Consider the following 15,215-nt stretch of genomic DNA (forward strand, 5'->3'; position numbering starts at 1 on the left):
ACAGATCTATAGCGCAATGATTACGTTGAAATATATTGTACAACTAGGCTCACCAAATGTCCCGCTTTGACCGGGTTGATTAAACCTGTATATATGGAGTTGATTACATAAACAAGAGTTATTAAAAAGTGCATACATAGGAAAACTCAAAATATCAGGGAACGTTTTAATGGCATTTTATTGCAAATTGTTCCGAAAGAAACATTCATAAACTTGCGAACATTAATGTTTGGAGCAAATGTAAGTGTTGTGTTATTTAATGCTATTTAATGATGGATTTATAGGTTTTCGTGAAGCATTTTCAAGGTTAGGTATGTATCCTGAATTTTACACTAAGCAGGGAATTCGAGAACTTGATAAAGTGCAAAATCATGACTCTTGGCGGCATTCTACAAGTTTTACAAAAACCCAAATAAAAATTTACGCTTTGTTCGAAAGAAAAAGTGCAAAGTGTGTGAAGAAAAAATAAGGTGTCAGTTACAAAGCAGGCGAATTTTAATTATCATAGATGCTTCTTTCACTAAGAAATTGTTTTATGAAAACTTTAAACTTGTTTTCTGAAAAATGTTTTTTCTGTAAATATTGCCAATAGTAACAGCCATAACTCAAAATTTTATCGATAAAATTAAATAATGCTTTCTATACATATTTCATATAACCTGATGCATGCTCTGAAGCGGAAGATTTTAGAAATATTAATTAGAAGTTGAATTGTTACTTTTTATTTTTAGATTTTGAATGCAATAATAGGAAAATATACAGTAAATACTACTATACATTTTGACATATCTCAAGAATATATGAATATTTCTTAATTATTTTGCTTCATTGCATAAAAAACAAGTGTAAATATAAATACAAATTAAAAAAAAACTGCATATTTATGCATAAATCTTTCACCGTGGTTGTTGCCGTAAAGGCAAAATTTAAGGAAAAATTATCCTTTTTTCCATTATTTTTCAAAATTAAAACTACTCAGCCTTACATTTTAAGCTGTTTTCATCAACTAATATGCTCATCTTCAAATTAATATGTTTATAGTTAAAATAAAAACCATTTTTAAAAACATGGTACCCGAACGAGGTCGGATACCTTAAAGAGTATTATCAATAATGAATAAATGCCATGTGATCTAAAAAAGAGGCTGTGATGCTGAATTAACTGTGAAAGCTTTAAAAAAATCGCAAAATTAACAGCAAATTAAAATAGCAGTGAATTTTTCGATGCCACAGAATACATTCTTAGTATGCCAGGAACATCGATACCAATTGGGAGAGTATTATTAATAATGAATATATGTCATATGATCTGAAGAAAGATGTTGTAAAGCTGAATTAAATGTAAAAGCTTTACAAAATCGTAAAATTAACAGTAAATTTTTCGATACCGTTAATAATAACGAAGAATTTTTATAAAGTTCACACTAGTCATAAATACTAATAATTTTTCAACAATAAAATTTGTTCAAAGAAAGTTTCCACTAGCGATAAGTACTAATAACTTCCTAATAATAAAATTTGTTCAATCAGTTTAAATTTCTTTTATACCACTCTGTTTTTTATTAACTACTTCTTATTAAAATTTTTAGTCATTTGTACTTATCCTTGCCGGTTTCATTCTTTACTGTAAGTATTATTTTAAAATTGCCCCGGTTTGAACAAAAATATCCAGGTATAACTAAGTTTTAAGGAAGAAATGTTAACTTAGAATTGATTTTCAAAAGTAAAATGTTTTGTTAAGTTCGATATGGAAGAATCAAATATAAATGGGTCCACATATCATAAAATGAAACTATCTAGTTCCTAAATATAATTTTTTAATGACTGACTCATACATTACTAATAAGAGAACATAAGACATGTAAATTTTTCATGTAAATTTAATTCATTACGAGGCGAAAGTTTTTTCCCCTGAATCGTCGGACCTTCCAGCATATTCGTTCATAAATGCTAATAAAAGGCATTGTTACCGACGATTTATTCGGCATGTTTCGGAAAATTCTTTAAGACTTGGAAATATTTATCTATTAGCTTAATAAATAATAGTTTTTTCCCATTCTTCTAAGTAACGCAATAAGTAAACTTAAGAGTAATATTAACATTTAATGTTTGTGCATTATAGCAGTTTTTCTAAAATATAAGAGAAATAACAGCTTTCAAAGGTATATATATATATAAAAAAAAGAAATGCTTTAGGGAAGCTAAATTTTGGACCTCGGCGCTATTTCGTCACGCATTTCGTAAATGTGTGATTCTGGAAGAAAACCCTCTAAAGATAAAAGTACTTTATTGTTATGTTTACTCATGCGGCAATACGATATTTTCCAAAGTATTATACCCTCGCATTTACTTGGATTTATTAAAATCGCCTCCATTGTTTGATATTTAAAAAAAAGCAAAAATTCATTATAGATTATAATAGAAAACATTCCAGGCTATCCGGCGCAACCATTTAAATAAAAATACATGAGTCAGGGCATTCACCTGCTTTCTTGGGGAAACAGGAAAGGAAATAATTTCTATCAAATGTTAGACGTAGAAGATTATTAATATAAGAAAGGTTATCTTTCCTCAGAGAAATAAAAGCAGCTGCCTCTGCTTATGAACGTACTCCTCGTAGATAAAAAAACTATTATGTTATGGCAAAATATTCTCCACGTAAATTTGTGACTTGAAATATGAATGTTTTTTTAAAACTCATACATTAGTAATAAAACAACAGAAAAATAGATGAATGTTTAGCAGGTAAAATACTGGAAATAACAACTATTTAATTCAGTACCATGAACAAACAGTACACACATTCTTGAGAGAAAACAATAAAAGTGCGTTATATGTTACTGTTGTTTCAAGTGGCAGAAAACTTGCAAGTTCATACATTCGTTGGAAATAGCCAATACCTCGGGTCACCTCGGCAAGAATGTTGTCAATGGTGCATCACAGAGAATGAACTACAGTCTACCAATCATAAGAAAAGCTCTCACCAGTTAGTCTGCAGCTGTCTGTTGCCACAGAAACGAGCCTTGACCTATTTTCCTTACGGGTGTCTTGAATGATAACTCTTTTCCCCTCAGCCAACAGTGGCCAAAAACAAAACAACAATAAAGCAACTTTTGGATCGGCCCTATTTGAAATATACTAGCCTTGTTGCTATAGTGACCGCCACCCGCCAGACACTGAGTCGGGAGCTGTTCTTCTCGTAGACAGACAGTAATTATACGCGTGAGAAAAAAGAAGTTCCATGTAAATTTTGATGGATATCTCATTAGGAAACGAATCCGAGGGTCTTCAGCACCTCTTTCTCCTACTACAAAACACTCGAATGGCCTTTCAGATCAAGGAGGTTAGAATAGAAAATTCTAACCTCCTTGATCAAATGGAAAGAATAGAAAATTCTATTCTAACCTCCTTGTTTCAGTTGGCCAGCATAGTCTGTCCACCACGATTAATTTGGTTTGGTTTATCTAATTATGACAAAGCACACTAGATCTATCTGCATAAGGGGAGGGATGCCTTCGTGGAGGACTTTCTAAGGAAAACTAGCTCGTATACACGTTACACATGGGGAAAACTACGAAAACGCCCATGCAGCCAGCCCATTCGCGGGATTGGAACCTCGGACCGAACTACCAGTGTTCAGCGACTTTATCGCTCGGTCGCTGGTTAGCCTGTCCACCAAGAAAAAAGATTTGGCCACGTCTACATCACGTGGCATTGGAAAATCCCAACGTCTTACCCTGGGTAAGCCGGAACTAATGGTGCATGCTCTCAAAGATTCTCAACGCGGTCGCTACTGACCCCCTGAAGAAGATAAAATTTGAAAGGGTGGTCAGTGATGACCAAGGGGTAGCCTAGGGGTCGACAGCCGAATATGCACCAACTGTTGATCGGCATAATCAAGATCCAATTGATTACAAAATATTTATTAGTAAGACTGATAAATTATGGTTTATTGATATAAAGCCGTAGTATTTAGTAAGGAAGAAATCATATAAAATTAACATAAAGGGAAGATGAGTAAAATCATTTAATATTATTTATATTTCTTTATAAATTGTTTTTGTTGTCTTGCCCATGAACTGCATGGAAGAATGGTTGTCAGAGCCTCAAAGAGGTTGGACTTCCACCCCTTTTTATGAGGGAAAGCATCCCGGGGAAAGGTCCGAGGGTTTCCCACTCCTCTCCTTTTCCACCAAACCACAAGAGAGGACGTTCGGCTGGCCCATATATTTACAGTCTTCCCATGCCGCACAGACACTATACATTTACAAACATCCATGCCTTCTCCGGGATTTCAACCCGGGCCCTTTGGTACCGTAATAGGCTCCCCTAAGCGCTATACCGTCTGAGCAGCTTCTTTATATTTTTTTTTATACGTGTAATATGAAAAAGTAAACAAAGAACACGAACCACAATAAAAAAAAAAAATTACGACGAAAGCAAAACTAGAATGGGAAACAAGAAACACTTCTATTATTTTTCAACGAGGTTATTTAAAAGTTAAATTAAGCAATTTGTACCAAACATTAAAAGAAGCTGTATAATACATAAAGCGCTGCCATCACATTCATTAAAAGCGAGCTACTATACAATCAGAGTCTGAGACTTTTTCTTTCTCAAAACCTGCTTACATTTGAAAATTAATAATAATAATAATAATAAATTAATCAAAATAAAATAAATCAATTAAAAAAAATCTAAAATCTTTCAGATTTTACATTACGCCCAAAGGGGCTTTTTCTAACGTTTTGTGCGTTTCCTTTATTTATTAAATATCATATTCTTCGGACTTAAACCATAAAATTCAATCCAACAGCAATATCACAAAATAATTTAAAAAGAGCATATCTTTAGAGCTACCGATACACAGTCTCGCGCGCTGTAGATAAAAAAAAGTTCCCCCCCCCCCCGTACTGCCATTGCTTGTTTTGAGATCGTTGTGTTTGTTAATCAAAAAATTCGTTAAAGGTTTACGAAATATGAAACAGATAATAAAATAAATGCCAAATTTGGCCTTCCAGATGCCCATATTCGGGTGGAGGATCACGTTTTTAAAACTTGATGGCTCTAGGTACCGTTGTTTTATCACAATGCAAGACACAAGCATATATTCATGCAGATTATTCATTATTTAACATTTAATTTCTTTAAACATAATACAGGGCGATAACATTTGTTGACAACAATTTGAAAGTGATACAGCCTTTTAAAGTTTTCCATGTAAAATGCCATAACGAAATTAATATTCCTTCTGGGCTAAAGCCCTTTGGGCTAATAAAGGAAATATAAAATTAAAATACGTTCTACGAAATTTTACAATATCTGGATCATATTCACAAAATTATTAATTTTTCTTTCCGAGTTGCTCACTCGGAGATAATATACCCATACATTAATTGCTTGTCACATTCTTTCTTCAATTTTAAAGGACTAGAATCGATAAAATACAAATGATTAATGAACTACCAAATGCCTCAAATCGACAATTCTCGACTATGTTCATCATAAATTCTTCAGAACTGCGTCATTGTTCATTTTCCATGTACCATTCTGAATCAAATTCAAATTTAACTTAGAAAAGGAAATGGCGCAATCAAGTTTTTCCAAAATAACTCACATTTCCTTCATTTCTCGACTCCTAATATATAGTGTGATGAATAACAGTAAAACGTCCCAATGCTGATATTTTACTGAAATGGTAGTATCATTTTGGAACAATACTCTTTTCAATAAATAAATAAATAATAAATAAAAATTTTTGAATGCTACGAAAGTTAATCGAATATTTTACATGAAAAGTAATAAAAATCCTTGAATCCATTTAGATTTCATACTTGCTTCATCAGAATATTATTATTCGATATAAAACCCAGTATTAGAATTTCTGTGATGCATTCTGTGATGCACAGGTATTTGGCAATGAACACTGAATGTTCCATGACATTAAAAGGGAAATGTTTGGTCTTTCTTTGCATACAAATCGATTATCCTTTTATAAACAGTAATTATCATTAGTGATAATGGTTCCTTTTGTATTATACGAAATCAGATGCCCAATAATTGTAAATTACTTGCTTTTAGAAAACCAGTACGTGATTACGCTATATAACCAAAATGCTCACGAAGGAATGTGATAATTATAACTCACCCAAGCAAAAGTTTTCTTTTCTCTTAACGACAGAAGTATTCAGGCTAAATTGCCCGGGAAATGCTTTAAGAGGCTCATTAATATTTTAACAACAATCAGAATTTTGTTTTTTTTTCACCATTTTGTCTTTTGTTGTATTATTTTACAGCACATTTATTAGCCTGCCAGTTATTTAAAATTTCCAATAAAAGCACTTTAATAAATTTTTAAAATCTTGTAAACGTGTAAATGGCTTTGAATGGTTATTTATTCTGTAGTAAACAGTGATTTGCATTTTTATGAGTCATATCGTTAATTCATTTATAATAATAGGTTTTTACTGCAAATCAAAAGGCATTTCAATGCCTAATCTACCTTGTTTCCTCAACTGGCACCTAACCCATTTGCCTCGAAATGAACGAGAAAATGCTTTGATGAACAATTGCATTTGATATGTAAATGAAATAAAAATATTTTCTACCAATTAAAATGATATAATTAATAAATAATGATAAAGAAATAAAGCATTAAAAAATAAACATAGAACCCATCTAGCGAGATATCGCTGTATTTCAGATTGCACGACTAAGGCCTTCATAAGGTTTTAAAACAACCTTTTCATTTAAACAGAACTTTTAACAAACAAAAATGAAATCTCAAAGCTTCCATATTTTATATTACGCCCAATGCAGCGTTTTTTTAACGTTTTGTGTCTTACCTTTATTTATAAATATCATGTTCTTCACACTTAGGCAACAAAAAATTCAATTCAATAGCAATATCACGAAATATTTAAAAACAGCATATCTTTAGAATTTCCGACAGACAGTTTATCGCGCTGAAGATAAAACAGATTCTAAATTCCAAATTTGGGCTTCCAGATACCCATATTCGGGTGGAAAATTGGATGGCTCTAGTTACCGTTGTTTTATAACTATGCGAGAAACATACATGCATTTATGCAGATTCTTCATTATTTAATTTTTTTTTAATGTAATACAGGGCTGTAATATTTGCTGGCAACAACTTGAAAAGTGAACCGACATTTCAACGCAAAATACCACAACGAAATTAATTGTCTTTCTGGGCAAACTGCTCCTTTGGTTTAAAAATTGAAAGATTTTATATTATGCCCAAAGAAGCGTTTTTCTTTTTTTTAACGTTTTGTGTGTTATTTTTATTTTTTTAAATATCATGTTCTTCGCATTCAAACCACAGAAAATTCAATTTAACAGCAATACCACGAAATATTTAAAAAAGCATATCTTTAGACTTTCCGACATGCAGTTTCTAAATAAAAAAAAGATAAAAATGTTTTTTTCCGTACAATGTTGCCACTACTCTCGCTTTCAAATCGTTGAATTTGTTAATGAAAAATTCGCTCAAGTATTACAAAATATGAAATAGTTAATAAAACAAATTCGAAATTCAAAAATTCGGGCGTCCAGAGGCCCACGTTTGGGTGGAGGATTACGTTATTCAAAATTTGATGTGTCTCACAGTGCGAGAAAGATACATAAATTCATGCATATTCTTCATTATTTAATTTATTTAAATATAATACAGAGTGATTATATCACAAAATGACGTTTTGAGACTAATAGCCCTTCTGGGTTAAAAACGGCGTAGCTGGGCTATAAATGATTTATTTGCATCACCACACACTGTTCAGTAATTAAGGATACACAGTTAAATACTAAGCTATAAGCTGGCTCAATAAATTACCGGCGCGTCAGATTCAAGCATCTTAGGAGAGTAAACGCAAAGCCGAGATGGTTAGAATTATCTAACAAATGATTAATGTATATTACCTAGAGCTGGTAGAATCTAAGCACGCTCTATGCTAAGTACCATGAACTCTCTTTGTCATAAGATCCAAAAATCTAAGCTTAACTACATAACCAAGTAATTTGTAATCTAATGAGAAATGCGGAAAGAAGAAGTTAAAGTAGAACTCCAAATCTTAATAACTGGTTAATTTAATGTAAGAACCTTGTAACTTATACTATTAAAAATTATTTATATTTTGTCGTTTCAAATTAATAATTACATTAATAAATGTTATGTTAATATCATAACATTTATTAAAGTTAAAAATGATAAGCATTTAAAACATAAATATAATAAATCTTAAACCAACAAGACATTAGAGATTTAAGAGATTTAATATGGAGAAAGACTTACAGAAGTTTATTTAACCTTTAAATAAATAAAACACTGATTTAATGTAATTTTTTTAATTGAATGATTTTATTTACCTATATCAAACAATAAAGCTAAAAAAATATTTCACTAAGCCCCCCCCCCCGAAAAAATGTATGTGGCCAGATTTTCGATACTACAAAACTAATTTGTTAACATACTCTTCAGCTTTCATTACAGCATTATTTATTAATTTTTCAGTCTCTGTAACTTAATGCAGATTTGGCTGAACGGATTGTTTAGTACTTGCAGTTCAAGAAACGTTCATTTGCAAAATTAATATTCAATAACTTCGCTAAAATTAAATATTTTTACTACATCAATACATTCTCAAACAAAGGTAGTTTGATCTTAAATATATATATGATTGCAATCTTACCTTGTCCTCTAAATATACCATGTAAACCGACGAGAAGAAACAAACCAACCAATCTACATTTGAAACACATAATGGCAACGCACTTAAAGGAAAGTTAGAACTGAGAGAAAGGAACACATATTGGCTAATCCTTCACTTCGCAGAACTTCCTTTTTTCCAGTTTTATAAATACCCCTTATCGTTACGTAACGGAGAAATCATTGCCCTGTTCCGAACGGTACGCAAAGGGAAAAAGTAGCTTCATGTCCAACTTCTTTGCCTATTACAAAGGATTAATACGTTTTTGTAGATTTTAAACAAGGAAATGTTGAATTCTCTCATTTCCGCTTGATTCCTAGCACTTCTGGAAATAAGGAACGCACTGGTGCAAAATTAACATTAATAATAAAAGAATGTTTGACTTCCAAGCAGTTCATTCTGTGCTCGTAAGTATAAAATGATTTTTCATTATAAGAACATGACGATGAGAAAAATTCGATTGGATTTTCGACCGTTCCAGTCTACTGGATTTCCAATGCACTGAAATTCCATTGCACTTCTACTTACTCCTTTTATTTACCATCTTGCTTACATTAAAACTTCAATAAATATTAATGAGCATATAATTCGTACTTAAAGTAAGTTGTTTTTAATCAAAATATATGATTCGCCTTCAGTATCTAAGAATCAGATAATTCTATGCTCATCCTCAAAATAATAGATACATTCGCATCCTTGTTTTACAAGAATCGTCTGCTTACCTTGAACTCTAACTTTGTTTGAAAAAAAATACAGAGAATTCTGTACATTTAATAAAATTTAATAAAAAACATTATCAGCTATAATTAGTTTCTAAAGAGTAATTACCGATAATCCAGAAAATAACGAAATTCATTTTGAAATTCTTAAAGAAGCCAAAACAGCACGACAGTGTCAAATATGTTAATATATAACATGCACTATGTTTTCAACTCCCCCCTTTTTTTGATTTATTACCCAAGTGACGTTAACCCAAAAGGGATATTAATTTCGTTTTGGCATATTGCGTTGGTTCACTATAAAAGTCCGAACCACTTTTCAAATTGTTGTTGTATTAGAGTTTTGCATTATATTTAAAGAAATTAAATAATGAAGAAACTGCATGAATGTATGTATGTTTCTCGCATTGTGTAAAAACAAAGGTACCTAGAGCCATCCAATTTTGAATAACGTAGTCCCTTACTCGAAGCTGGAAGTCCAAATTTGGAATTTGGAATTTGTTTTATTATCTGTTTCATATTTTGCAAAACTTCAACGAACTTTTTATTAAGAAACTGAACGATTTCAAAGCGATCCGTTAACATTAATGATAACATTATGGTTATCATGATAATGACCATTAATGACCATTTCGGAATTAAAGATAGAAATAAAAATATTTTCCGCGCTACAAATCTCGAATTATCACACCTGCCAAACATTTCTCTTCTTTACAGAAAAGGGTAATACAACCCGAAAGTAAATTTTCTTAATTACTTTCAACATACTTGCGCGAATCATCCTCAAGAAAAATATTTTTTACGAAATAACTGTAACTAATATTGAAGGATTCGATTGCAAAATGCATGATTTGGCAGTAATCCAAGAAATGAACGACGAAAGTGTTCGAGATTCCCTTCGTGTCCTACATGTAACCAAAAAACCAGGTCACAAATGCAAGATAAATTACAGCAAAACCATAAAAATACGATTCCTTGTTTCGTATTTAGGAGTCCGAATAATGACGGGACAGATGATTATTCAGAATTTTAAATACAAATGCGTTTTTATTCAGATAAATAAGACAGCTGATTAAACTCACTATATAATTATTTCTTTTATCTTTTTCATAGTACAAATATTAAATGACTTTTAGAATTTCGCTAAAAATAATCATTTTTTAAAATTTATTATACTGATAAAGAGATAATTAAGAGATTAAACAGATAATTTTATTATTAGCACTAGAGGCCGTCAGCCTGAACGAGCTTATCTCGAAAGAGGATTTCGCATCGTCCACTACAAACGGCTCTATCATTTTTCAAATTGTTGCGACCAACTATTATCGCCCTGCATTATATTCAATGAAATTAAAAATGAAGAATTTGTATGTAACCATGTATATACCCCGCATTGTGAAAAGATTACGGTACACAGAGCCATCAAATTTTGCATAACGTAGTCCTCTCCCGATCATGTGTACCTAGAATACCGAATTTTGAATTTCAAATTTTATATTTCATATTTTGTAAAACTTTTATGACTTTTTGATTAACAAACTCAAGGTATCAAAGCGAGCAGTAGAAACACTGTACGGAATAAAGCATTTTAATCTCTAGCGTGCGTGACTGTACACCGGGAAATTCTAAGGACATGTTGGGCCCACCAGCGGCCGAGCGGTAAAGACGCTGAACACTGGTAGTGCGGTCCGAGGTTCGAATCACGCGAACGGGCTGGCTGCATGGGCGTTTTCGTGGTTTTCCCCATGTGTAACGTGTATACGAGCCAGTTTCCCTTAGAAAGTCCTCCACGAAGGCATCCTTCTCCTTAGGCAGACAGCCCTCGTGCGCTTTGCCATAATTAAATAATCCATTCCAATCTAAAGACATGTTGTTTTTAAGTACTTTGTGATTTTATCGCTGAACTGAATTTTATGTGACGTAAGTGCGAAGAATGTGATATTAATTAGATTAAAATTTTATTTACTTAAAGTTAACACAAAGAACTTTAATAATAATTCCCCCCCACACAGCATTTGAACTAAAAATATTTAAAAACAGCATATCTTTAGAATTTCCGATAGACAGACTCGCGTTCGAAAGATAAAAAATCTGTTCGCTACAGTGTTGCCAGCACTCGCTCTGAAATGGTTGAGTTTTTAATAAAAAATTCGTTAAAGTTTTACAAAAAAATGAAATAGATTATAAAAAAATTTCCAAATTCCAAATCTGGCCTTCCAAGAAGCCATGCTCGAGTAGATGACTATGTTATTCAAAACATAATGCCTTTAGGTACCATTGTTTTTTCACAGTGCGAGAAACATACATACATTCATGCAGATTCTTCATTCTTTAGTTTCTTTAAATACCGGGCGGCAATATTTGGCGAGAACAATTTGAAAAGTGATTCTGTCCTTTGTAATGATTCAACGCAAAATGCCGTTTCGAGAATAATATCCCTTCTGGGGTAACGTATATTTGGGCTAAAAAAAGAAAGAAAAAAGACACCTATTTTACTAAGAAAATTGAACATTCATACGGACTTTTAGTGATCAAGATGAAAACATGGCACGTTATATTTTCACATCAATTCCATGCATTATTTAGCAAATATATAGACGCAATACCATAAAATAAAATGAAATTTTCACCGAATAAACTTAAAGGAGAATCGCTGAATTCTTAAAGTAGAAAGCGATGCTAATATTTTAAATATTCTATAACTGCAATGCAAAAGATTTTTTTAATAAAATTTATGAATTTTTGGAGAAAATGCACATGCTGCCATCTTGTAAAATTTTAAATATTCTATAACTGCAATGCAAAAGATTTTTTTAAATAAAATTGATGAATTTTTGGAGAAAATGCACATGCTGCCATCTTGTAAAATTGAAATTCAAGTTTCTCGAAATATGATTATTAACACGTAATAGCTAACTTATTAGATTATGTTAATACTTTACAAATCCATACCACATCATTATTTTCTTACAAAATCGCATATCACACATTAATTTTTTTTTTTCAAACTGAAATCATTAATCTTTAATGCAGTTCTGAGCCACCTCGAAAGCACTACACTATATTTATTCCAAAATCTTCAAAACATTACAATAAAAAATTAATTCTTTATGATTCTGATGATAAAACTGAAGTGTAAAAACAGATCTTATTTTTCGTTTTAACACTGCAGTTTATTCGTCTTTGCTGTCCTAGGTTTATTTACAGGATTTGGAAAAGTATTCCGAGCTGGAATTCAAATATTTATCCAAATTACTCTGATATAAAAAAGATAAAATATAAAATTTTAAAAAAATCTAAAAAAGTAAATCTTGAATAAACAAGCATAAGTGTTGAAATTATTTCTTTTTCTCTCCGATAGAACCACCTAGGTCACGTGACTGGCGGCAGAGAAAGAATGTAATAACTCTTTTAGTTAAGCTTGAGTTCGACGCTTGAAATGATCTGTTCTTGGCCGCATAGCGGTAATCAACAATTATAATAATTGTTCTTGTTAACCTAATCTTGGCCCTATGATGGGGAAATTTATATTATATGCAAATTTTGTGTTTTGAATAATGTAAATAATGTACATACGCTCTTCATTAAATATTTCTGTGTTTCAACTGGAAGTTCTTATTTTCATGTTGAGTCTTTATGTGAAAATGGTATATTGACTCTTGATTATACTAGTATATTCTTGACTAATTTGATGCTCTCTCAACTCGTGAATAAAATAGAATCGTGAATTCGTGATCATAAAACGTACAAGTTTTTATACATCAGCGCTTTTTTTGGGGGAAAACAAATCAAATAAATTTTATCTCTACGAAAGTATTAAATATTAAGTATTTAACGTCAAATATTAAATTAAGCATTGAAAAACAGAAAATAAGTTGATAAAAGCATTAATGTTTTCGAAACTATCGCCCAAATCCTCCTTAGCAGTAAAACTAGGTCACATCTGCATTTCTGCAATGGAGAAATAATAAGAAAGATGCAAATAAAGTCCTTAAAAGAACAATAATTTTACTTTTAATCATATTTTATGGAAAGCAACTGTTTTTTAAATTTAGTATTTTGAAAGTGATAAACTGTTCAAGTACGTTAATTAAAAAAAAAAAAAACAATTTGCACACTTATCATTTCTCGTTTTCCAATTAAAATAATATGAAATTTAAAAGAAACGTCGGAAAGATAAATATTACAGCAGTGATTAAAATTTGTTTCTAATTTGGAATTTGAAAATGAAATTCTTATCGCTAGAGGTTAAATGTAACGAAATAACAACCTGAAACTGTAGCAGAAATATTAATCTCCGCACATTTATTCTACCTTTTTAATATTTTCTATATTGCTTACTCCTACAGAATGTATCTAGCACTGAAACGCATTAAAATATAAAAATTGATAATTTCTATTCAAAATTTCAACCGACGCCTATTTATTATCATAGCAAAAATACAGCACAGAAAAAATTTTGACACTTTTTATTTTTACAGTATCGAATATGCAATGCATACTTGTAAGTACACAGTTTAAATATATCTCTGCACAGTTAAAATTACTGCAACAAAATTAATCTTTTGCTATTATACCGCATTACGAACCTGAATTACCAGAAATATGTTTCAAAATATTTTGGTACATGTTTTTCTAACACAAAAGTACCGCAAAATGATTTAAATTTAAGAAAGAGAAAGAATTGTTGTATATAAAATTAAGTAAAATTTAGTCACACACAAAGGCTAATTTTAAAAAAATATGTTCTGTGCATCTCAAATAAATCTTACACACGTCACATTTTTTAAAAATGAATATATGTATGAATGAAGCAAAAACTTAGAAGTAATGTTGTTGTTGAAATACTGATTGCACTGCATGTTAATCCATAATGAAGAGCAAACTGAGCAGCCGAGGCAGATTAAATATTCATCTTTATTTTAAAAAAAATCTGATGTGTACACCACATGACTTCCTTGTACGGAATATTAAATTATACGCATTTTTCTTGCATTTCATTTAAACTTATTAGATTGAATTAAACCTACTTCGCCGACAGCGCATAAACCACAATAGAATAAATGCATTCTTTAAAATTCACTCTAGTATTTTTTTACCATAGCGACACTCTGGCGCTAGATTCACTTAACAGTATTATATTTCGTTCATATTATAACTCATAATGCACAAAATTTATATCATTTAAAGAATAGAATTATCTAATCGTTGCCACATGTTCTATTCAAATACTACAATAAAGCTAGAATGATGTATAAAAGAAATTAAGCAAAGAAAACAAAAAAGAAACAGTTTTTCACAGACGATTGAGTATTTCTCATTCAATTAATTCAGTTCTAACTTCGCGAGAAGGCAAAAATACATAAAAACTCAAAATATCTGTATTAAAAATTACGAAGTAAATCTTAAACACTTATTTTGTCGAAAAAATTCCAGAAAGAATTAAGCATGATTTAATTGGCAATAATAAATGAAGGCATTATCTTTGTTGTTGCGAAGCTAAGTTTCTCTAGACTGGCATCAAATCCACTAATCTGCTGTTTCAAATGTAAACAATCAATGGCCGCCATAAAAAGAAGGCTTAGCGGCACTTAAACAACTTGTTTAACAAAATTGTTGATAATTCTAAAAATATTGCATACAGATTTACTAAAAGCATAAAAACCTTAACCGTAAGATAAAAACAACATAATTCAATCATTTTTAAAGCAAAAAATGTACAATTTATAAACATATAAGAGTAAAAAAACTGAGATCGCTGAGCCGGGTAA

At 31.0% G+C, this 15,215-nt stretch overlaps 1 protein-coding gene and 1 long non-coding RNA gene across 4 annotated transcripts in view; both read right to left on the reverse strand.

Annotated features, from left to right (window-relative positions):
* Positions 1 to 15,215, reverse strand: part of LOC146997986 (uncharacterized) — a 199,046-nt gene that overhangs the window by 143,809 nt on the left and 40,022 nt on the right. The window lies entirely within an intron of this gene.
* The window catches only part of LOC118191505 (uncharacterized), a 197,967-nt gene that overhangs the window by 143,809 nt on the left and 38,943 nt on the right, over positions 1 to 15,215 (reverse strand). The gene's annotated exons all lie outside the window — the stretch shown is intronic.

Source organism: Stegodyphus dumicola, chromosome 3 (genome assembly GCF_044657685.1).
Source record: "Stegodyphus dumicola isolate Sdum_Otavi_A_Nest chromosome 3, ASM4465768v1".
Classification (NCBI taxonomy): Eukaryota; Metazoa; Arthropoda; class Arachnida; order Araneae; family Eresidae; genus Stegodyphus; species Stegodyphus dumicola.